Source organism: Cygnus olor, chromosome 4, assembly GCF_009769625.2.
Source record: "Cygnus olor isolate bCygOlo1 chromosome 4, bCygOlo1.pri.v2, whole genome shotgun sequence".
In the NCBI taxonomy this organism is placed as follows: Eukaryota; Metazoa; Chordata; class Aves; order Anseriformes; family Anatidae; genus Cygnus; species Cygnus olor.
Window position 1 is genome coordinate 7151492 of NC_049172.1, and position 23813 is coordinate 7175304.

Consider the following 23813-nt stretch of genomic DNA (forward strand, 5'->3'; position numbering starts at 1 on the left):
GCTGCCTGTTCTTTGTTTTTTTTTTTTGCAGAGCCACAGCAAGACTTGCAAAGCGTTGTTTTGAAGTGCTGCTGGCTCTTCCTACAGTTCATCACGGATCTTGTTAGGAAATGAAGGAGAGGAAACTGGGCAACCGCGCTGCTGGGCCACGAGGAAACACACAATGAGCATAATGAAGCCAGCAGCTGCAGGACAATGGGAGCAGGCTGGGGCTATTTTTGTTAGATGTGAACAATCAATCGAACGTGTGAGACCTTATCATGCTCCCTCCCCGCCTTCTCCCCCTTTCTTGAACACTGGAAATTTTCCCAAAGAGCTTTCCTTTTCTCTTAGTAAAGATGATTACCATCATAATTTTCTCTTTCATCTCCAAGCAGGTTTCTTTTGGAAGTCTTTGATGGCTTCCTCTGAGCGCGGTTATATTGTCTTGCTGTGACAGAGTGATTTGCAGCTGGGTCACGCTCGGCATCAGGAAACCTGGAACAGCGTTCACCAGCATTTATGAGCGGGTAAGGGTCCCCTAACCTCTCCTTGGCTGTGTGCAAAGGCTGGAAGCATTGCTCCCAAAGTTATCTTTGCAGGAAAAAAAGGGAATTTGGACTGGGCATAGCTCTCGCAGATGGAAAATAAACAGCAAATGTTTGCATCCTGAGACGCACTGAGAAGAAATAAATACATAATTAAGATAGTACTCATTGCACCAATGTCTGAATTCTCCGTCTTCATGACTCCCTTCTAGGAGCAGGCCTTTTAAATGTCACAGCAATATTAGCTCCAGCTTACAAATGGAAAAAAATGGAGGGACATAGACCAATGATTTATGATGTTAAGTGAGATGGAAAGAAAAAGCGTATTTTGTGCACTCTCTCTAAACAGAAATACATTCTTCCTTTATGCTCGGATTATAAATGTATAACCCCTCCCCAATACACTTATGTCTAATTTAAATCTTTTCAATGTCCTGTGCGCCAATAACAGATATGCTACCTTAGATTCTCATGCTTCATAATTATGAAAGGAATATTAATTTGGAAATGGGCTTTTCTAACATTTGATATTTCATGCATGCACTGCAGCAGCACTTACAGGTTTGCTATTAATACTTTTTATCTTCAGTTCTTCAATGTGCAAGTCTTTCTCCCTTTATGAAGCAGCCTATTAGTCACACACAATCAATACTTTCTGCACTTCCACCTATTATCTCAATGTCACTGAGATCTGGCTAGGGCTTCATACCACAATTCTTGCTACTACTTTAATTTCATTATAATGATGTGTTTACATTGGTAGCAGTTTAATCAAAATTGGATGTGTTTATAACACTTACTGCAGTTTAGAAACAGCTTAGTTTTACTTTACTACAAAGAAACCACTAAATTGACTGCAATTCCTAATCAATATAGCTATAATTCTTGGAATTTAAATAGGATTTTAAATGGCCTTGCCTGTGCTGCTAAGGGTGACATGGCTGTCTTGTAATTTGTCATCTACAGAATCCATTTCCAAACAGTCTGTTGTTTCATCCCACTTCCAGGTATCAACACAGCAAGATTTACTTACAGATTCTTAATATTTTTTCCCCCTCTCATTTCTACCACCTTTTCTTCACCTGGACTTGACTGAATGAGTGGTGACACTGTATCATGATGGCAAATTGTGAAACATCTTGTGACTGAATCCATCGTTGTAACCCACGTATGGTATGGCAGAGGAGGAGGTGCTGGTGGGCCTCGGCCGGCAGACTTCTTCCCATTTGGATGAGCATTGCCATTCGCTTCAGTTTCCAAATATGCTTTTCTGTTCCAGATTTATCTCTACTAGTTCTCCAACATTTTTTTTTCTCAAGATCAAGCTCAATTTCACTGTGAAGAGCTTCAGGTCAAACTCAGCTCATTCCTGAAAACTCAGATTGCAGTTTTCGCAGAGTGACGAAGTCACTGCTTTGACCTCACCGGTCACATCTGAAAAGCCTTGAACAGTGCTTGCGACCTCAATTCACAATTTAGGCCAACTATTTGTTCTCCATTTCAGACCGGTCTGTAATGCAGTGACCCAACTTGCAAGCATTGCAGCATCTCTTTGGCCTTCCATCCCTGAGCAAAGCTTTGGACAGGCAAACACTGATTGATTCATCAGATATAATATGGTATCCTGATGCAGACCAACGCTTTGTAGGCTATGCAAAAGCTCCCAGTGAAATAGATGCCCATCTTGACTGCATTTCTGTGGCTGCTTGGTTTGGTAGTGATGGAGGCTTTCAAGGAGGTGCTAGGCCAGGCCTGGCTAGAGGTGTTTTCTTTGTGGATGTAGATTCAGTGGACCAAACTGCTAGAAAATTGAGCTTCTAGATAAATAACCCAAGTCCAAGTGTTACAGAACTATGCTTATTCTTACTGTGCTCTTTTATCCCCTAGCTGACTTTTTCTGAAGAGAATAAAATAAGTTTCAGGAATGCCTTTTAAGAGCCTACGTACTTCCATAATACGGTTTCCCTGAAATATCTGGAATTGAGCTTATTTCTAGGCCTTGTGACCCTCCCTGGAAAGATTGCTGCCCTCTGACTTTGGTGCTGAATTGCACAGTTGCTTGCAAACTGGAGCCCTGTTTCATCGGTGCTTCTGGGTATTTAAGAGCTCTTTCATCAAGGAGAGATGACAGCTTTCTTTTCAAATCAACTCACTTAAGGGGAAAAAAATAAGAGAGGATGGGGAAGAAAAAGCTCTCAGCTCACAAAACACAAAACTGCTTTTATCGTGTTGTTGGATACGGGCAATATTTTTAATCTCTTTCTCACAAGCGAGCCTGAGCTCAGTAAACCCAGGATGCCTCCTGAAGACAGAGGTAGCTAACCAAAAGCATTTCCAGCTTTCTCCCGGGACATGTGGAAGCAAGGGGGCTCCTGTTGCTGTGAACACCCGGTGCCTGGGACGGCAAAGACAAGCCTTTTTCCCAGGGAAGAGGCTTGACAGGTTAGCAATGGCAGGTTATTAATACTTCTGATGGCTTCAAGTGCAATATTGGATTTGCTGCCCGGCTGGGGTTTTGTCTAGACGGGCTGTTTTATTAGATAGCAGATGGTTTGGAAATGGTGTGCTGTGACAGGGCTAACTGACTGGAATGTGAATTCTCTGCTCCCAGATCGGAAAGGGAAAGGGCTGGGGTGGAGGGTGAGGAGAGCAAAACTCCCAGGTTTCCCATTCGGGATGGAAATTGCATATATATTTTATGGGAGGAAATGAGTTTAACTGCGCCGATCATGGATCCTAAAGCAACTCTGATCAATTGCAGAATGGATTTCCCTAATACCCCCTCCGTGCCAATATTGGGAAAGAGAATTTACGATCTTTGACTGTTTAATTTTTGCGATTCTGATCTAGATAAATAAGTAGCAGCAGGGCATATTGGCTGGACAAAAAAAAAAAAAAAAATTTGCATCGATCCAGATTCTGCTATCAGGTAATTGGATCTGCTCTGTGTTTTTGGACTCATGTGGGCAGAAGTTGAGGCTGCCTCTATTGCAGAGAGGTCTGAGAATACTGAGAATAAAGCCTTTCTGGCGAGGATTTTGGATTTCTGCTTCGTTCCAGGCCAATCTTTGTGCACCCAAATGAATTCATTTGCAGGGGAGGCAGCAGCTCTCTCCCCTCAGCAACAGCACGTGGCTCTGCAGATGGGCTGTGTGTGTCAATATGGACCTAAGTGTGAAGTTTGAAATGATTTCCCCTCCGTCTTTCGTGACACAAAGGTCTCCTGGGGAAGAACTGGTTACCGCGTCGAAAAAAAAAACCTGTAAATTTTGTGAAGCAGAGCCTGTTCTCTGAAGAGAGGTGAAGCTTTTGTTTCTGGCTGCGCAGGATTGCAAAGCCACGTTTCTGAGCAGAAGCTGGGCCATCTGCGCTTCCAAGCACTTCAGCTTGTATCCCTGGAGCCAGGCTATGTGCTGATAGGAAAAAAAAAATTTAAATCCATGGCAGGTTAAAATTGACAGACCACAGCCTGGGTTGGTGTAGTGGAGGTAGCACACAAGCACTTTTTGGGATTACAATTCAGGGCTGAGAGGTTCTTCTTGCTTCCTAATGATCCTATGGGATGTCTGCAGGGGGGGATTGCTGTTTTGGTGGCAGGGATGGAGGGACAAAAGCTGGGTGCCTGTTTCTCAGGGGATGGCATAATTGTACACCAGCCTGTGTTTCTATTGTTGCAGGCAATAATGTTTTTAGAGAGGCTTGTGCACCGATTAACTATTCCTAACATTGTTTAATCACTGCATCTGCTGAAATGTGACTGTCAACTCTCAAACTCTCAAAGGTCACGGCTGTTTTGGGGAGGCAAAACCTGGCAGGGTTTCTACATCACTATGTTACACTAGAGCTTGGCCACCAGACCTGGTGGGATGATCTTGGAGTGAACTGTTTTGGACTGGATTCTGTGGCAGTGAACGACCAGGTATTACCAAACTTTTTAATGTCAGAGAATGCATATCATTGACATCAGTAGTGGTGATCATTCTCGTGATTGTTTTCTGTGCAGAATTATGCCGGTGGCAAGCTGCTTGCTTGGGATTAGAGTTGCCAAATTTTGCAGTGACATGCCAAGTAAAGTATTTGCTAACACTGACTGATGAGTGCCCTGGTGCTGAGGGCATGCAAACTATGTGTTACTTCAATCTCTGAATGGTTTAAAGAAAAATATAGACCTTATGCTATATTATATATATATTTAATTTATAAAGGCATCTTGCCTGACATCGCTTTACCAGTCTGTGGCTACTTTTCATTAAATAATTGACTAAATGGTGGCACCCAAACTTCACCAACACTTTAGTTCCCAAATACTGCTGCCTTTTTGACTGGTGTGAGCTCTGACATGATTGGATGTGCATGATGAAGGGATCTCAAGGTTTATCAGTCAATAATGCAGTGGCATCAGGATGTCTGGAGTGAGTACTGTTAATTTATTTAATGCAATTCCCCAGGATGAGTAAATGCATTTTTTCTGCACACTAGAAGATAATGGTTGATGATAGCTGCACATTGCCATAGAAACTAGGACAGGTTCAGCTGTAAGTCAAAGGTTAATTTATAATTATTTTTAAAATCATCTCACTAAAAGGCATCAGTTTAGACAGAACTTGTCCAAAACCTGATTCCTTAAAAAAAAAAAAAATCTATCCCTCTATTCTAGCTCTTCCAAAAATACATTAACATGGTTCCTGTTTGCTTAAGGCAGATTCTCCATAAGGTGTTATACAAGATAACTGTCTGGTTTTGAGTGTTTGTAGCTATGTTTGCAAATGACAGCGTGACTGACAGCACAAGCTCTCCGTGGGATGGCTGGGGACCAGAGCACAGATGACTCATTGTGTATGATGTTGTTTCACACCAAAGTGTTTGCTCTATATACTGAACATGTGTGCGAGTCAATAGCAAAAAGTTCAAGAGCAAACACAGCTTCGGTGGAAACAAATTCACGGTGCCTGAAATCATTACGCCCGAGTCAGAAAGCTAATTTCATCGAGGGCAGCTGAGGAGCAAACACCCATTTAAACTCCTTTTTAAAGCGGGAGGCTTACATGGGATGGGTCCCATGTCCTCTGCAGATGCTTGAGGGCCAGGCAAGCTGAGAGGAGAGGCTTGCCATTTCCTTGCAGCGAAAGCCTATTTGCTCCAGGTATGGGCAGGAATGAGTTCAGGCCCATGCTCAGATGTCCCCAGTACAGCAGCAATAGCCAACAATCAGATAATATGTTTCTCTTGCAAGCACAGACTTCTGACAAAGGCCTTCTCCCCTGCCTGTCTCCCCTGCTGCATTTTCAGCAGAGATTGGAATAGTTGTTTTTATATCAGGAGCTATTAAATCGTTCTGCTGCCAATTAACCCTCCCCTCCAGCCCGTGCAAGTCTATAAGGCATAATTAAAAAACAAACAACAACAAACCGCAACTCTTTTTGATTTGATGATGCTCTTAAAGTCCTCTGGGGAGCAGCCCCAGCCTCAGGCTGGCTCAGCAATGTGGAGGTGCTCCCGCAGCTGGCTCATCTCTTCCCAACCGAAATAAGGGTCCATGAGAACAACATACGCCAGCTCAGTGCCTCAGGGGAACTGATGGGACCTCTGGGCCACCTCTCCTCTCGGTAGGAAAATCCCTCCACAATGTATGTTGGGAGAATTTAAATCCCGAGGGACGTTTGACTAAACATATAAAGGCAATTTCAACTGTCTTTGTGCCCCCTCACATGAAGATTTCAGGAGGCCTTACTGGGCTTTGAATTTTGTTCATAAAAGCCTGTTTTAGGTGAGGGACTGGTTGAGACAGCATTGTGTGATAGGGAGCAGAGGGGTGAATCTCTCACCAGTGCTTGCATGGATGCTCTCATGTGCTGGAGGATGTCTTCAGTCAGAAATCCTTAATCTCTCCCCAAATTCTCTGGCAAATCCCTTATGCAAAGCCTACTGCCACATCCCACACCTTCTCTTGCAGCCCTGGTCTTTCTGCAGCCATGCAGCTTATGAAGTGAGGGGCTCGTACCTTTATGGGGTGACCTGAGACACAGGTGAGCTTTACCCGCTGCGAGGCTCCAGGTATGAGCAGGACCCATCAGAAAGGGACCGTCCATCTCCTGGTGCCACAGGCAAGCCACCAGGCTGCAGCACCGTCCCTCTGCTCCAAGCTGAGCCAAGGCAGGCGAGCCACCTCCTGGGGAGCTGGGACCAGCCAGGGGGACAGGAGCAGCCTTGAAACACAGCCAGCAGGATGTCCTGCAGACCAAAGGGGTGTTACAGAGCGCAGCTGAAAGAGGTCCCTCAGTGACTCTTAGAGCATTTCAGTTCACCCTTAACTTCCTTAAAACGGCGCACAAGTTCTCTCCGGGAAGAGAGAAAAATGAAATAAAAGCAGAGGCAGGGACGTGCCTTGAAAAGCACAGGCACCTGGGGACCGCTGCCACCTTCTGCAGCCCTGCCTGCGCTGCTTGCAGGAGGCTTGTTATTGCTTTCCCGTCTTCTGAAATGTGACACTGCAAAGCTAGGAGGCTGGGAAAACTGCTTTGTGATTGCATTTAAGCATTTTAAATGTGGCTTGTGTGTGTCCAATTTCCCACGAGGCGTGTGTAATGTGTATGGGTGTGAAAGAGCCTTCTGAGGAGAGAGAGGTAGAGCAGTTCTTCCAGCATTTCATGTGTCTTGTTCAATTTGTATTTAATGATAGACAGAGTGTTTTTTCACCGTTTCCATTCTCTAGACCAATTTATCTGTTCATCAGTGGGCACACACATAAGTGCACAAAGGTATTTGCATGTCAGTAAAGATTTCAGAAAATGTCCGAGCTGCGGTGAGCCTTCATATCTTGCAGTTAAATTCCATGTCTCTGATGGATTTCCCCACGCTGTTGCTAGGAGATGAAGATACTGCCTAACAAAGGATATAGTGACAAAAAATTTTCCAGAACAAATCTATCTTGTTATGGTAAATACACTCTCGCATACAATGGATATCGCGGGATTTATTTCCCCACTGGTGGCAGTGGCAAAATTGCACACATCAAGTTAAGGTGAAATTTTCTCATCACAAATGCGTTTTTGTTTTGTTTTGTTGACATGAGGACTTTCAGTGTGTTTAACGCTGAAAGTGCTGTTGCCTTCCAGTGTGTTTCGTTGCTAGGCTAATAGCATGAACACATCCTACATTAGTATTTTTCCCTCTTCCCTTCTCTGCTACTTTTCCCTTTCAGGAAGAAATGTGGCTTATTATAAAGGTTTCCTTTTTTTCATGACTCTTCTGGGAAACATGGATTCCTTTGTTTATTTTAAAGCAGGGAAGAAGCGTGCATGACTCTGGATGTGTTAGGATTTGGCATAGAAGCAGCTGAGTGCAATGGAAAAGATCAGCCTCTTGCTTTACAGCTTTAGGAACCTCTACATTGAAAAAAAAAAGCAAAAGTGAAAAAACAAACAAACAAAACCCAAAGCAAAGTCAAAACAAAAAGCCACAAAGTTGAATAAAGGGAGGAACTTCAGGAATTCTCACAGAAAGACTGAATTTCTAGAAAGTGATGAATTTTATCCCTTTCTTGTGGTGGCATAATGACACCCAACAAACAGATCTGAGCAGCAAAAGCAAACGTGGCTTAAACCACACAAAATAAAAGGTTCTTAGAGAATAAATCTAGCTCCGGCACGATGATTGTACTCGCTCATCCCCTGCCATCCCAGCAGCTCCTATGCCACCACAAGCATCTCTGGCCCTCAGCACTCGTGTAAACAGTTCAGTGTCCAGGAAGATTTGAAGACTGGGAGTGAGGTTGGCTCTTATGCTGCAGGAGAAAGAAAAAGGAGGCAAGGGGAACATCGTCCCCTTCATTTTCCTACATACATGGTTGGGACAGACAACTTGAACTTGTGTCAGTGCTACTGCATCCCTTCCTCCAAAGCCATGTGTTGGGCTGGTGTCATCTCCTGCCTGCATCAGCTGGCCCAGGTGAGCCACCAAGGTGAGGCACCAAGGTGAGCAGTCTCCTCTTGCCCCACTGGAGAGCAAGTGGTGTGGAATGGATTTAGGGCAGACATAGCCACTTCTTTCCATTTTGTTTCCTTGAACTATTGGGACAGGCTGCTACCTCCTGCCTCATATTGCAGTGTAAAGTTGAGCCCACCAGCTAGGCAGAAAAACGTGGGTGTGGAAGGACATGGCACATCCAGCCTGGAGCTGCTTGATGGTCACCCATCGTGGCCAGTCCCCTTTTCATGGTGAGAGGAGGAAACGCTGTTTTTCAGGGTGTTGATGGGAATGCCTTTGAGAAGCACTCTTTCCACCGCAGTCCTGGTTGTCCATGTCAATTTTTGCAGCACTGATAATCACAAACAAAACTTGCTGGAAGCTAGAAGTCTGCATTTAATTTGTCTATGAGCTTGTGCAGGATTTTAACTGGACACAAACACATTCAGATATTATCTCTACTTGTTCTGATGGGTGGGGAAGAGGAGACAACGGGGGAGGGCCTTGCAGCTCCCACTGTTACTGTGCTTATCCAGTTTTCTGCTGTAATATCCTGTTTTTAGATGCTTATAGTTTAGCCAAGCATTAACCATTTAGGACGAGACTGACCATCCTGGGATGGGGCAGACCATGCAAAGTATAAGTCAAAATCAAGCAATGTATTTTTCCCCAGCTCAAAGCCAAGTGGGAGGAGTATTTTATTCCATATTAAAAGATCACTGCAATCGCTTTGCTTTGAAAGTTGGCATGGTGGTAGCATTTAGGTCACAGTGCTGTTTGCTGAACATATGGCAAACCGAGCACATTTAGCCAACATTAAAAAAAAAAAAAAAAGCAGTAACAATAAGCTCTTAAAGCAGAAGCAGAACACACTTATGTCCAGCAGAGACTTTGGTTCTGCATTTCTTCAGGATTTTCTCTTGCCAGATGTGTCCTGAGTTGGAACTGGTGAGGGTTTCCCCCCCTGTGCTGCTCTGCATCCCCATGGAGCCCATACTCAGGGGCCCCTCTGCTGTGGGCCATTGGTGTGGTGTAGGAGGCACCTCGCAGTGACACATGGAGGTGCAGGTGGAGGGGTAATGGAAAAAAAAAAAAAAAGATAGAAAAGATAGCCCAAGATGACAAAGGTGATGTGGAGAGGAGGAGAAATTTACAGGGTAAAAGCTGAAGGCTGGTTATGAAAATCAGGAGCTCTGAGGAGGGGTAAGATGTTGCATGTTAAAAGAGGAGCATGGCACAGGAGCAGGAACTATCAGGGGACAGTGAAGTAACATCAAGAAAATAGAATGGGAAAGGAAAAATAGAAGTTTTTTTCTTTTTCTCTAATGTTTATGCCAAGTGTTTATTTTCTTTACCCAGCACAGTGCAGTTCCTGTCCAAGGGTGCATGGGAGTGGTTAAAAATCAGTGTGAAGTTTTCGTCACCTCTTTCTTGCATTAGGCTGGGCAAAGAAGAACTCGGTTCACCACGCAACCTGCTCTCTGCCATCTATGCAGCACTGGTGACTTCTTTGAGGAAAGGCAAAAAACAGGAAGGTGTTTGTGAAGCTCCCAACTTTCTACTGCTCCCAAGAGCCATACCCACACCATTGCACAGCTCCAGAGAGTCTCCAGTGTTGTGCAGGGCAGCGCTCCAGGCCCCTGCTCTCCACCCTTGCCTATGTCTCCTGGGCGTCAGCCAAAGCTGAACAAGGGCTTTTAAAGCAATCGAGTCTCTGTTTGTTTCACCAGAGCTTAGATCAGAGCACCAGGTGCGATGACTGCGAAGTGTTGTGGAGATGCTGGGGACTAGGCTGCATTCTTAATGGAAATTTTTTGCTTACCGAAGAGTTCATCTGAAAGATGCTTGTATATAGCAATGACTCTGCACCACTGGCATCGGCAGGTATTTACTGAACTTCAAAAAATTGTCTTCAGCAGGCTTGAATCAGCATGCGGTAAGTTGGTCAAATGTGGCTGAACTCTGTGGCCCCTTAACTGTGAGTTAAATGTATTTTTTGTTCCACTGAGTGTTATTTGAACAAACATATTTTCCAGCATGCTCCCTGTAGGATAGGGGCTGCCATTGCCCACGTATTTATTTAGCTCACACGTTGGCAAGTTGAAGTGGAAAAAGCCTTTCCACAGAAGCTGCAAATAGAAGAAAATCCTAGCTATACGCAAAATCCCATTTCTTCTGTGATCTTGCCCTTACAAAGAATAGCCACAATTATTTTTCCCATCAGCTATCAACTGCAGTCCCCATTTTTCCTATCGATACCAACTTAGATATTTTTTGGTACCTGAATATAGTGTTCATCTGCCCCAATTAGCTCCTGTGTAGCACTTCACAAGTGACCCTTGTGAAGAAGAGCTGGCCCACGATAGCAGGGCATACTCCTCTAAACATCTCAAAGCTTGCTACTCTGCTTCAGTTCTTCCTACTTTCCTCATGCTGCTCTCCTAACTTCTCACTTTATTAAGGTTGCTTCTTGCTGGGGTGTTGTCTCTCTCTTCTCTATTTGTCCCCTCCCTGGATCACTTGTAAGTGCCATAATCCTGCAAAGGCCCAGCAAAGCTCAGGACGATACCTGTTGCAAACCAGAAACCTGGCAGCTGGTTTTCTACCAGCTCCCTGCAGCCTCCAGCCCCGTGGCATAAGCACTGGGCTGAGTAGTTCTGCTAAAAAAATCAGCTGCAAACCAGTGCTTGCTTAAGCCCTTCTAAAAGAAGGTCTGCTACCTACTAGCACTACTGTTACAATGAGCATGTTTGCTTGGACAAGTACATGAAAGGTAAGAGCCAATAGTGTCTGCATACTAAGGGACGTTTTAAAGAAACTCTCATTTCATGTAAATTTGTATGTAATTTTTCTTAAAAAATGAAAAAAGACACTCTTTTCTAATATACATCTGAAGACAGCCATCTTAAGTGCATTACTGAATATGAGGGTTATTAATTTGAGTATATTTCAGGTACCTCTGCTCACTGAAACCAGTTTGTGGTGCTCTTTACACAAATGGTTGGAGATGACAACTCTCAAAGAATCAGTATTTAGAAGATTTCTGTGATCTATTCAGGTATGCTAAAGTAGGTTAAAAGATTTGTTATATTGTATAAGCAGGGAAATCTCTAAAAACATAGAAAACTAGTTTATGATTTTCTATAGAATGTCAGACCATTTCTTGATTCAAGGATGAGTGCATACACACATTATATACACTGCACAATATTATTAATACAAACACTACTGAACTCTTAAAAACTGTTTTGATGTCCTAATTTTTGTTTTCAAAAGTAAATAAGTAAACAACTATTAAGGCAACTTTGTTTTTCCACAATTAGATGGGAAGAGTTTCATTGGGGAAAAAAAAAAAACCCTTTACTAGTTTTCCTGCTTCATTATGAGTTTTGTTTTTTTTTTTTCCAAAGAAAGAGTATATTTGAGGAAGTGATTTGTCATTAACTTTTTGTTGCAGTTACCTCAGTCAAGCCATTAACGTGAACTTCAGCATGTATGAGGCTAGCCAGTCTTGTTTGTCTGAGCCATGCTATAAAATCCTTAAAGAAAGTTTTGAAAGAAATTTTGGTTGTGTTCCATCACTGTAAAGGTTTTTTATCATTCCATCTTCTGCATTTTGAATTACTTAGAAACTCCAATTGCATAATCTTTATCTAATGTAAAATATCATATCTAATAAAAGGAGCATAATGAAGACCATCCAAGAGAAGGATGCAAAGTTAACGAGGCTGTGGGAACATGCACACAAAGCAGACAGAATGGGATGTCAAATATTCTGAAATTTCTTTGAGAAGATAAGGAAAGTTATTTGAAAGATTTTGTTACAGACTTCCGTGATCAAACAATGACATATCTGTGACCAACTATCTATTTCACTGGGTAGGAACTAAGAATTAGCTGGAGGCAAATATTCATTCTTGTTTATCATTCATGTGGAGACATGCTGATGGTTACTAAAGTTAGCATTAGCATTATCAGCTGCAACTGATTATATGTTGGTAAAATTCATACCCCTTTGTTGCATTACACTTTAAACATTTCCAATACTTTAAATGGGATTTCACTTCTCTTCATCAAAATAATCAAGAAGCCAATGGATTTTTTCCTCTTTCAGTCATGTATGAACAAAACTAATATACGTAATGCACTAATAAAAAAAATATTCCTGTGAATTCAGGCATTAATGCACGTGACAGACTGTGCCTTTGCAAGAAAAACTTTATTAAGGGAGACCAAGCATACTACTGAGATATACATTGCTTCTAGATTGCTTCTAGTACTAGAATTATCACTTTAGCTATAGGGGAGTCCTTGGAAAGTACCATTTAATTTCTTACAAACAGGTGACATATGAGTAGAAATAGGAACACTTTATTAGCTCTGCAGCAGTTGCCTTGGTCTATTCTGTTATGTTTTTTACTTTTCCTAGAACCAAAAATATTTTCAAGAGTTTTGTTCTGCAGTGCTGTATTTAAATTACTTCTCTTATCCTCTCCATTTGCGTGCTGTCTTATATCTGACAACCCATTATCATGAGCACTGGAAGAGTTTCTACAGTGACTACAGTAAACCTTTGATAACCGTTCCTATACTGGCTGTGCAAAACCACCTCTCGCTCATTTCAGAAAAGACAAAACATCATAGTCGATAGCAGAGAGTCTTGAATTCTGAATTGGACATCACTCCGATAGCAATGTTGTGGTCTGGATCCAAAAGGGATGTTACAATTAAATAAGAATTCACAAAGGCTGTAATATTTATTACTATTAGAATGCATTGCATATTATTAGATCATGATTTTCTTTCTGCCTTGCGTTTGTGTCCTTAAGATGCTGTTGTCCTCCCATAAGCCCCTCTCTAACTCATCATAACACACAGAATAAAATCATCTTTGGATACCAATGTAGCATGCCGGGTAATCTAGCTGCAGTGCTTTTAATTAGACTAAAGCTGTTTTGCATATCGAGTATATCTGTTTGAATTTCAGCAGGAGGTGATGTAATTTAGATACAAAGACTGTAAAAAAATGCGGAGCCCTTTGTGTTTAAACATAATGCCCAAATGTAAATCACTGCTCTTTGATATCAAGTACACAAGGCTTGATCAACAAAGAGGTCTGGAGTACAACAGCAGTGTTCAGCTGAGAATAAGTCACTTGGGTCCTTACCTAGGAGCAAGCAACCCCTCCCCTTTTCTTAGTAGGTCCCTGTTCAGAGGCACCTTGTTCAGGTCAGGGTCCTGAGAGATGGATCTCAGTGAGAATCCAGCCACATTTTAATGAATTTTCTACCTTTGTAGAATTTTCTGCTTCTCTTTGCTTCCCACCCAGTTGTTGCTGTAATACAAAGAAAACCGTCCTTCGAGTACACTTCAAAGTCCTCTGCTGGACCTAGCTCATACTGAGCCCTCACACAAAAACCATACCAGCACTGCTGTGTGGCAAACAAAAGCTTTTTACATAGCCATTAATTGCTAGAACTTTTCCTTCTCGTTTGCCATTTCCTTGCCAGGTTCACAAGTGCAAACACAAAAGGTCTGGGGGAAATACTGTGTTTAAACCAGCAAAAATGCAAAAGATGAAGACACGTCTATGACTGCACAGGTCAGTAGGGCAACACAAAGGGGAAACTCTTCTCTCTCATTTGCTTTTGATTTTTTTTTTTCCCCCAAATAGTTAAATTAGATGAGGTGCTTTAATTAACAATTGCACTGTTTAGGTTTGCTCTGAAGAAATTTGAATGAATCGAGCCTTCCCTTTCCTTCTGCAGCAAGTTAGTAATGTTAGGACGGTTTGTTAACTAAGGGGTAGCTAATCACTCTCAGCAACAGCTGAAAACGAAACCTGAAATCAGAGAGCAGTAGCCACAGCTAGCTGCTGGCTTCAGCTCCCTGCACATTGCCAGGGAGGAGGCAGCATGAAACCGGGTGGGGGGGGGGAAGGGGGCTGGTTTAAGGTACCAACAGGCACCATGCCTTCATTTTTTGGCATGATACCTTCTGCAGGAAGGCCTGGTGGCTCTGCCCTGCGACCTGCGAGCAGATGCAGCACGGCTGCCACCTTCACTACACGCTGGTGCCACCTGGTGTGGCCTGGGGGAATCGGCAGCCATCTTCTGCCCACCTCTTCTCTGTGAGCTGCTGTGAGGAAAAATCACGCTCTGCGGTTTGGTAGTCACCAGGCCTAACGCTGGTTTAATGCCCACTCTTATTCCCCTCGGCAGGGCTGCATCCATCCTCGCACCCAGCTCCAGCTGGGGGTTTCAAGCCCCCTTCGCAAGCTGGCCGTGAAAAAGCGGGGATCTGTCATTGGGAGGTGGAAGAGGAACGAACACGATGGTGGTGTGCTGCTTCCAGCGGAGGTGGACATCTTTGGGACCATGTCAATTGCAGCGTTCACCCGCCCCGCCATGCTTCCTGCCACCAAGGTGTCCAGTAAGTCCTGAGCTTCTGCACCTGGACAGGGAGAAAATTCAGTCCCCTTCTTCTCCGTTGGCATACACATAGGTAGCAGCAACGTGTCCTTGCCCCACACTCCTGTTTCTCCTCCTCCCTGTCAACACCTGGCTGCAGGCACCACCTCTCACTGACAGGGATGTTCTCAATTTGCCAAAGTTATTAAAATTTGTCAGCACCCTGAGGTGTGGAGGGCCACCAGCCGTGGGCAGGGATGAAGTGGGGGACACCTGAGACCCCTGCGAGCCACCCACCTCCCCACCAACACAGGTCCCTGGCCAGCTGGCCATGGAGAGGGTGCAGTCTCCCCAGTGAATCCTGGAGGTGGTTTCCACTCTGGCACCATGAGTGTAGGTAGCTTCTGAGTCTCTTCAGAAGGGCAGAATTACACCATCCCACCTCACACTTGGCTTTTGTCCCTCTTCACTCAGCTGCTTCTGAATTCATCGGGTCTCTTCAACCATACCTGGCAATGAGGCAAAGACCAGATGAAAAAGATGAAAAATTTCATGAAAATAGATGGCACGGTAGAGGACAGAGACCTCCAAATAGTGTCCCTTGGGAGAGAAATCAGCATGGTGGACCCCATACCTTGCCTTCTCTGCTGCCCAGCCAGTGCACGCGCTCTGAAGGTAGGCAGAAAAGATGTGCCCAGGCAGATGTCATGAGAGATGTGGCATGGTGGAGGTACACAGGGCAGGGACTGGAGCAGAGGAAATAAAAGTATTGCCAGGGCAGGGTAAGATCATGGGAGATGGAAAAGGAAGCGGGGAAAGACTCAAATCCTTGGAAGACCAAACTTCGTTAACACATCTGCTGACAGAACAAGTTATTTGTTTCCCAGAGCTAAGCCACCTTTGCTTCTTGCTTTCTTAAATGGAGCATAGCTTAATTACTACAATTGCAAAGATTTGGTTATTACTAAAGCTTCTTTTCCTCTTGACCTCTGTTTCTGTCCTGTCTGAAAATTTACTGGCATAGCCGCATTTCACAGATTTTTGTTTGTTTGTTCTTGAGAATTATTTTTACCATCCAGACAATTTGGGATGTACCAGGAAGGCAGGCAGTGGTATTGCTTTTATTTTGCCGACAGTTGTCATGATGGGTGGTGACAGCAGAATTTCCATCTACTGTGTAGATACTCCAGTTATTTGAGTGTGACATGACCTTCAGATTAGATAATCATGGGCTGTTGTTTTTATCAGATCTGCCAGGAAAAAAATTACTTCCTTCAAAAACAAATTAGAATTCATGATTTTCCCAGGGAAGCTGCATATTTTGTGTGTATTATAGGGAGATGTTTTTGTGACTAAAATTCTTCTTCTCTTATGTGTATGAAGGGAGTAGAGTAAAATATGGCCTTGACATTTCTTAATGATGCTCCATACATGTGAAGCTGTACAATACAGGGGTTCCTGGGATCCTGCAGCTTTAGATAATGTAGGAACAGGCTTGTACTTTATTTGCTTTTTAATCTGCCGGGCAATGTTATACAAGGAAAATATTTATTTCACAAAATAGTAAAAAGCTTGCCTTCATTCAGGGATTATTGCAATTCATTTGTATGCAAAGAAAATTTCCCAGTAGTTACTGTCAGTGGTTTTGGAACAACAGCCCACTATTTGCTTGGGTTGTGTCTAAGCCTTCTCTCTTCTGTATTGCACATTTTGGTGCATGATTTGTCAAAAAAATAAGAGCTTAGCCAGTATTTCTGAACATTGTAGACCCTCACAGACTGTGTCCAAGCTGTGCCATGGTTTACTTTGGGGAGTATGTGCTAACTGCCAAATATCATATTGACATCAGGAAGTCAGCCTTCCGCTACTGGAAATGTGTGCTGCCAAGTATAGCATTCCTAAGTAAATATGGAAGCAGGGAACATTGTTTATGGTCTGCGTCTTCAACCAGCCGAACCGCTGTACCCTGATGTCCAAAAGCAGAAGGGAATTTCAAGGTTAAAAGTACATTAAACCACTTTTCTCCTGGGTTGACTTGGGGCCTGACCAGACTCCTCATGAAAGTAGAGGGTAGGGGCTTTGCCCCTCTGTGGGATTTCTTCCAGGGATTTCTTACCTCGTTGGGAAGTGTGATGCAATTTAGCAGCCATCTCAGGGCAATGGACCTGAATGGGAGACAATCTTCAGCCTCATCCTCACTCTGATTCCACCAATTTGAGGCAGGCCAGGCCTGACCACTTGAAAATCTTTGCTGCCATAGTATTTGTGAAGGGTCATGTGAATGTTTATGAAAGGTGCCGATTTCATGGGAACAGGGACTGATGCGACAGCCCACACACTGCTTACGCAGTAGTAACAGCCGCCTTCCTGACTTGCCTCACTATGAATATCCATGTAATAGCTTTACATTTTCACATATCTGTGTGTGTGTATGCAGTGTGGTGTGTTATTAATATAAAACTAACATATATTTGACATAGCATATATCTTAAAATAGACACCACCTGAATCAGGCAGATGCTTAACTTAACCAGTACTGGCTCATTTCTTGCCCTTGGAGAAACTCCCACTAGCTTTGCCTGAGTCAAGAAGGAGCAGAACAAAACCAAAAAAAGGCTGTGGAAGGCAATACACGTCTGTAGTTATACAAATAACAGCTTTGCTGGACGCTGCTCCAATCTGAGACTACATATTCTAAGTTTATTCAGGCTTTGGTCCACATGACTCAGTTGCCAGCAACACTTCCATTTAAATACACAAGGAGGTCAGTATAGAGAAACGTGCTGACTCCACGTGGAGTGGTAACTACACCCACGGGGGTGCTGTTTGATGCATGATTTGGTTCATTGGTCCGAAAGGACCCAACCTTAGCTGTGAGAGGCAAGGCGTCCTGTGTCAGCATCTGGTGGCAGAAAAGAGTCCAGGGGGCTCTGGGCATGGAGCAGAGCAATGTCAGAACCTCTCCAGTGACTGCCAGCAGCTCCCAGAGAGGGGAGCTGGGCTGGTGCCACATTTCCTTGCTTTCCCTACTGGGATGGGCACCCAGCACAGCTCAACCGATCTGAAAGACGTGGGTTGCTGTTTCAGTTCATATCAGTCTCTGAACAATTGTTAACTAACATCATTTGTTTACATGAGGAGGTAGAGTGTCTCATTGTGGCTGCTATGCTGTTTATGTCCTATCTGGAGATGTTGCAGGCTGTTCTTCAAACAAAAGGCTTTGACCTTTTCTTACTGAAAGTCTCTGTGCAAAACGAGCTCTCAGACATTTACATCTTGTGCTCATCCATGTTGCTCTTTCTCACATACTAATTTATGCTTTTGTAAAAAGTGTTTTTCATCATATGTTTATATAATAAGTTTATACAGACATTTCTTTTATACATTTAATACATATGTAAGCTTATATCCATAAATGCGTAAAGCTGTTACAGCCCTTTTCCTCTTGGGAGCTATTACGGCTTGCATTTCAATAGACATTTAATACACTTTAAAGGTCCAATTAACCAGCTCTAGAAGTCCTGGCACTTTACAGCTGTTCTGCCACACTTTTTAGACAAAGCTTTGTGAGGTAGCTGTTACTGCACTGTACGACTTGGTAAGTGCAGCTGAGTGCAGTGGGAGCCAGGGAGGCTGCATTTTGATCATTATATTTTAATAGTGTCTGCTTTTTCTATGGAACTCACGTATCCATAGCCCCTTCTGCTATACATCTTGTACCGCCATAGTCTGAGCTTGGGCTTAAAGTGCTTAAATCTCCAATCTGTGCTTAATGACAGGATGAAGAACGATGTTTTTCTGTCTGTCCTCGGAAGAAAGCATATCAAAAGTATTACTTGCGGTGGCAGCATGCGTACTATAGACGCTTACTATCTTAGAAATTACTTGAGAGAATTATTAACTATGATTTATGTTTGTATGGCTGGAAAGAAAGAAAATCAATTAGTACTGGCCATTACATAGCCCTGAGCTAGTAATATATAGGCAACAGATCCTATCAGTTCTTTTGGGATTGCCAATTATCCAGCTTGGACGATACTAATGCTATTAATATTTGGGACACAATTCTGTTAGGAAAATTCCTTCAGGAGAAGTCTTGACATCTTTGATTTCAGAATGGAAGGGTTGCAACAAGAAAAGAAAAAGGAAAGAATGAAGCTTAACTACCATTTGAAATGAAAAATAATGCCTTTGAAACAGAAATGGCAGCATTTCAGTGTTGAAACATTTGTTTACTTAAAAATATATCAACATAACATACACATTAACATAATAATGATGCACATTATAAATGTGATACCCCATCCTGAACGTCATGTAGTGAGGGAAGTCAGTGGAATTTGAAAGAGACAGAGTTTCATTGACTCAGGAGTCTCACACGTACAGATTGATAGTGTTGCTACTGGTAAACTTTAGCAAGTTTTTGGGAGGATGGTATCAAGTAACCAACATACATAAATGAGGAACCCTCCGCTCCGTTTAGAGGAACAAGTAGACATATTTTTTCTCTCTATAAAATAGCTAAGTAAGGGAATTGGAGCAGACAGAAATCTTATTGACTAATTTAATTCAAGTTGTATCAGTCTGGAATAAGAATAATGTGTTCCTTCCCAGGAGCTAGTAGCTGCAAAATACAAGGAGCCATACAGTTACAGAGTGCCTTTGGGTCTGTATGTCCCCTTCAAGAGCTCCAGTGGCATCATCTTGATCCCTGCCCCTCTGCTAGACCTGTGATGGACAGCAAGTCAGTTGTGAATCTCAACAGAGGCTCCTTCTTGTTGAGGCCAGAGCTGTGGCTACCCTTCACTTCCACAAGCACAAAAATAACTCTTGTACATAGCTAGTTCCAGTATTTCAGATAGTAATTTGGAGGAAAATATGTGGAAATAATACCTGACAAGGAGATGTGATCTGTAATCCACAGAATTACACAGGACCAGAGGCACCACTTACCTGTTCTGGCTTGGCAGCTCCTATCTTGCTCACAATATTGCTCCAGTGGCCTCTGTTTGCAAAACATTGTCTCAGATGTGTTTTTCTTTTTTTTTCCTTTGCTGTTTGGTTGCTCTGCCTAAAGAACCTTGAAGAGCTGCAGGGAAGGATATCATTTTATCGGTTTTGTTTTGAAAGCTTTGGAAGAAAAAGCTGGGAGGATTCCTGCCAGGCTGCAGGAATTCAAGGCTGAAGAGCAGAGGAACCAGGGAGGAAGGCTCACAGTCATGGATCAGTGTCCAGTTCACATCGCTGGGATCTCAATGGAAATGGTTTTCCTGATTCTGCTGAGAACTGAACCGTGTACTTTTATTAGGTAGGGTGGCATTATGCCGCTGCAAATGGGGAGATGAGTGAAATTATATATACAGAGCTTTGGATACAGGGCAACATCTGGACATGGACAGGTGATTGATCCTGTTCAAGAAAGGGCAAATGTAATAGGGCAGATAGATCATTCTTGCAATGCAAGTAAAGAATCTAGGAAGTTAAAGGTAAATCTAGGTTCCATTAAATTCAGTAGCTGTTTTGCCGTGGCTCTTAACAGGGCAAGTGTTAGACGCACAAGAGCCCAGATTTACCCCTTTCAACAGCATTGAGAAAATTCCAATTGATTTTACATACAGAGGAATTATGCCCCTTATTCTGTAGCACAGAAATAAAGTCTATTCCATTTGTTTTGTGCAAAAACTTCTAAAATAAAAGAGTCAAGACATAAAAGGAACAACGAGTTGAAAAGGCAATCCACTGAAACTATGGAGCTACTTTTAGTGTTTGTATGTTAAAACTTTCTTTCGTTTGAAATAGTCTCCCTGAGCTTATGTGCGTTGTTTGAAGATAAAAAGAAGACTATGGGTGGCATTTTCAGTGGGGACTTACCCTTGCTCCTCCTCAAGTCAGTTGGATTTTCCCACTGACAGGTCAAAATAGCACTGTATAGAGAGAGCATAATCTAAACCAAAGCCCACTTAAAGCCCCCAGCCCAGCGGGAGTCCTTCTCCAGTGTCAATTGATTCAGGCAAGAAGTTTAAAGAAAGTCACCATTTCTGTAATTTTCTGTGGCTGACTGGAGCGATACTTCTAATTACTGATGTTATTCTGATCAGTAATAAAAACATATTGGTAGTTAAAGCTTTGTGCACAAGAAGCTCGAAAAAGTTAGTCCAGCCACCTCAAAGTGTTTCTAATCTTGTTAAAATTATCCCACGAATAGTTAAGGACTTCCAAAGACACAGGCCAAAAGGCAGCAGCTCAGTTCCAGCCTGCAGGTGACTCGAGGACAGAAGCACACAGCTGGTCTGTGCAGAAACCTTTCAGATGGGACATGAGGATCCTGCTGTGGTTCACGGTCATGCAATACATTCTGAACCTTGCCTGATTTTTCTTAAGCAGGTATTGGGGTCCAGTTGGAGAAATCAGCTGGAGACCCCTTCAGGACAGTTTCTAATGGTGTTTCATTTATACTCTTGTAAACATCACAAACTCATTTAAGCCATGTACCTGTTTGAGTTCCCCTAGATTGATTTACTGAAAGAGAGAAAGGGAGAAAGAGAAAGAAACAAAGAAAAAGAGAGAGAGAGAAGGAAGGAAGAAAGGACAGAAGGAAGGAACGGAAAGAAAAAAAAAGAGAAAAAAAGAAAGAATAAAGGGAGAAATCAGATTTCCAGAGCTGCTTGGAAGGTTAGGTCACATAGTAACGTCCTAACAGGTACCTCAGATCTAACTGGAATAGGGGAAACCTCTTGGGAAGCCAGATCTCAGTGGGAGGCTGTTACTGGCTTTATCTGCACTAGTGCAGCTTAGAGACACCTCGGAGGAATCCTGTGTGACAGCTCAGAGAATAGAATAGCTTCAGATGTATTTTAAACTTATGTTTTCTTATTCTGCAACTTGCTTTTGTAGTGGGGTTTCTGAGCTGGTCATCAATCACCTTGTTTCTCAGAAACATGATACAGAGACGTCTGCCAGGCCGTGAAAGCAAGAGAAGGCTGGCAACCACACGATTGCAGCGTGCCTGTCTGTTGCAGAGGAAGGCAGAGTACCATTTAAAATGAGAGGTATTCCTTGTGGGGAGCCCTGCAGCTCACCAGGAGGCAAGGGGTGTCTGGAGGATGGTGCTGGTGTCACCACTGATGGCTGGTGGCTCTGTCCTGTGCTGGGCATTACAGGACTGCTGCACTCTGCACGCTAGCGTGCTGGCTCGTCCCATAAAGCTCTAGCTGGGGATGGGAGGAAGGAAGTCAATGAATCACTAGGAATCAGTGCACAGCCCTTCCTGCTTTCTTTTGAGAGGTTTCGTTAAGCCTCTAAAAGTTATGTAGGAGCTAAAAACATACATAAGGCTCTGGTAATTACTGTTGGGCTCTGCTTTAAGCCCATCATAGGTAGGCTGTTTTCACAGCTCTTGTAAGGTTTGCTTATATAATTTCCTTTGCTGCTGTATCAAACTGGTCGTTAATCTCCACCACATCAGCCACATCATCTAAGGACAAGCTCACCCTGCGTCTCAACTACTGCAGTTATCTCCCACCAAGTAGTTCTCACCAGTTTGCTAACTTTGTTTTACCAACAAGGCTGGTGGAACCAAAGCTGGGATGTGACCATCCCTGAATTCATGACCTGAGACCTGTGTACGTGGCAATACACCAGCTCCAAGGGGAAGCCCTTGAAAAGTGATCTGCAAAGCTTCTCAGCTTTGCACTTGGGCACAAGTGCGCACTAAAATCAGGGGAGCACCTGTGTGTGGAAGAGCTCTTGAAAATACAGCTTCAACAGGGCGTTGCATTAGTTCATTTAAATTACATTGTCTTGCATTGTCCTCTTCACCTCCATACGCTGCCAGCTCTTTGCTGCAGTAGGTTTCAGAGGTTCAGCAGTTCTAGGAGGTAAATCCAAAGCCTTCGTAAACACAAGAGACCTCCACTCTCCTGTGGAAGTATTTTTTCCTTTTATTTAAGGGATATTTAAAGGTTTACACTCACAACACATGCCTTTTATTCTTTGCTTTCTGACAACAAAAGCATTTGCCCCCTTTCTCTACTCACTGTGTAAGATGGCTGTAGTCTGCTCAGGCTTCTTCCTCGTGCTGTTTCAGTGTCCCTTTGGATCAGTTCTCTACCTCTTTACAACCAGCCAACACCGCTGTCCTACAGTCCGCGTTGCAATCCCACAGAGGGTGCCTTACATGAATTCCTTTAGAAATACGTTAAATTCAGTTAAGGATTTCAGAAAGATTCTTACTCTTTGTCAAATTATTCAAATAGAGTCACTAAAATAAATCTGGACAGAAAAAAATATATCATATGTTCTCTCCGAGGACTCCAGAGACAAAAGCTGCTCTGTCTGTAAGGAATGAATTAAGACAAATCAGTGCAAGGTGTTTTGAGAATAACCCAAAAGGACATAAAAAGGCTGTCCTAATTAAAATAAAAATCCACTTCTAAAGGGGATTAGTAAAATGGTTACAGCTTTCGTGTATAGGCGAGACTTGAGAAAATAAGAGCATAATTACATTTTATTTGAAAAGAGGATTTTCTAGGAATAGAGTTACACATTTGTTTTTGATTTGTGCTTCTGGTTTGGCTTTGGCTTCTGCTAAAGATTTAGCCTAGGTTTTGGTTTCAAGTGTAGCCATACCCTGGAGTTATCCTTTCTGTGCTCTGGAGGGCTTTCACAAGGCAAACAAAGCCTCTCTAGAACCAACTCAAACAGCTTGTTTTTACTTTTATCTCCCAATTCCCTACGGGGCGTCCTGTTACCAGTCAGAGAGCAGAGAGGAGCCCAGGAGTCCGCTTCTCCATCAGCCAAGGGCAGGTAGCACGGGGAGGTGGGAAAGGTGCCAGGGCACGGGCTGGTGAAAGCTACGTGAGAGCCTGCGGAGCCTCACGGGAGGCTGAGAAGGCAGATAGGGCGAGTGGCT

The 23813-nt window shown here is 43.2% G+C and overlaps 1 long non-coding RNA gene across 2 annotated transcripts; it reads left to right on the forward strand.

Annotated features, from left to right (window-relative positions):
- The first annotated feature begins 3543 nt into the window (after nucleotides 1-3543).
- Nucleotides 3544-14247, forward strand: LOC121070018. Of its 2 annotated transcripts, none has more exons than XR_005819828.1 (5): nucleotides 3544-4446; nucleotides 7810-10428; nucleotides 11446-11550; nucleotides 14003-14094; nucleotides 14210-14247. It is a non-coding gene; the product is annotated as an uncharacterized LOC121070018 (long non-coding RNA). The 2 variants fall into 2 exon arrangements; XR_005819829.1 differs by having other exon boundaries at nucleotides 7813-10428.
- Nucleotides 14248-23813: the final 9566 nt, after the last annotated feature.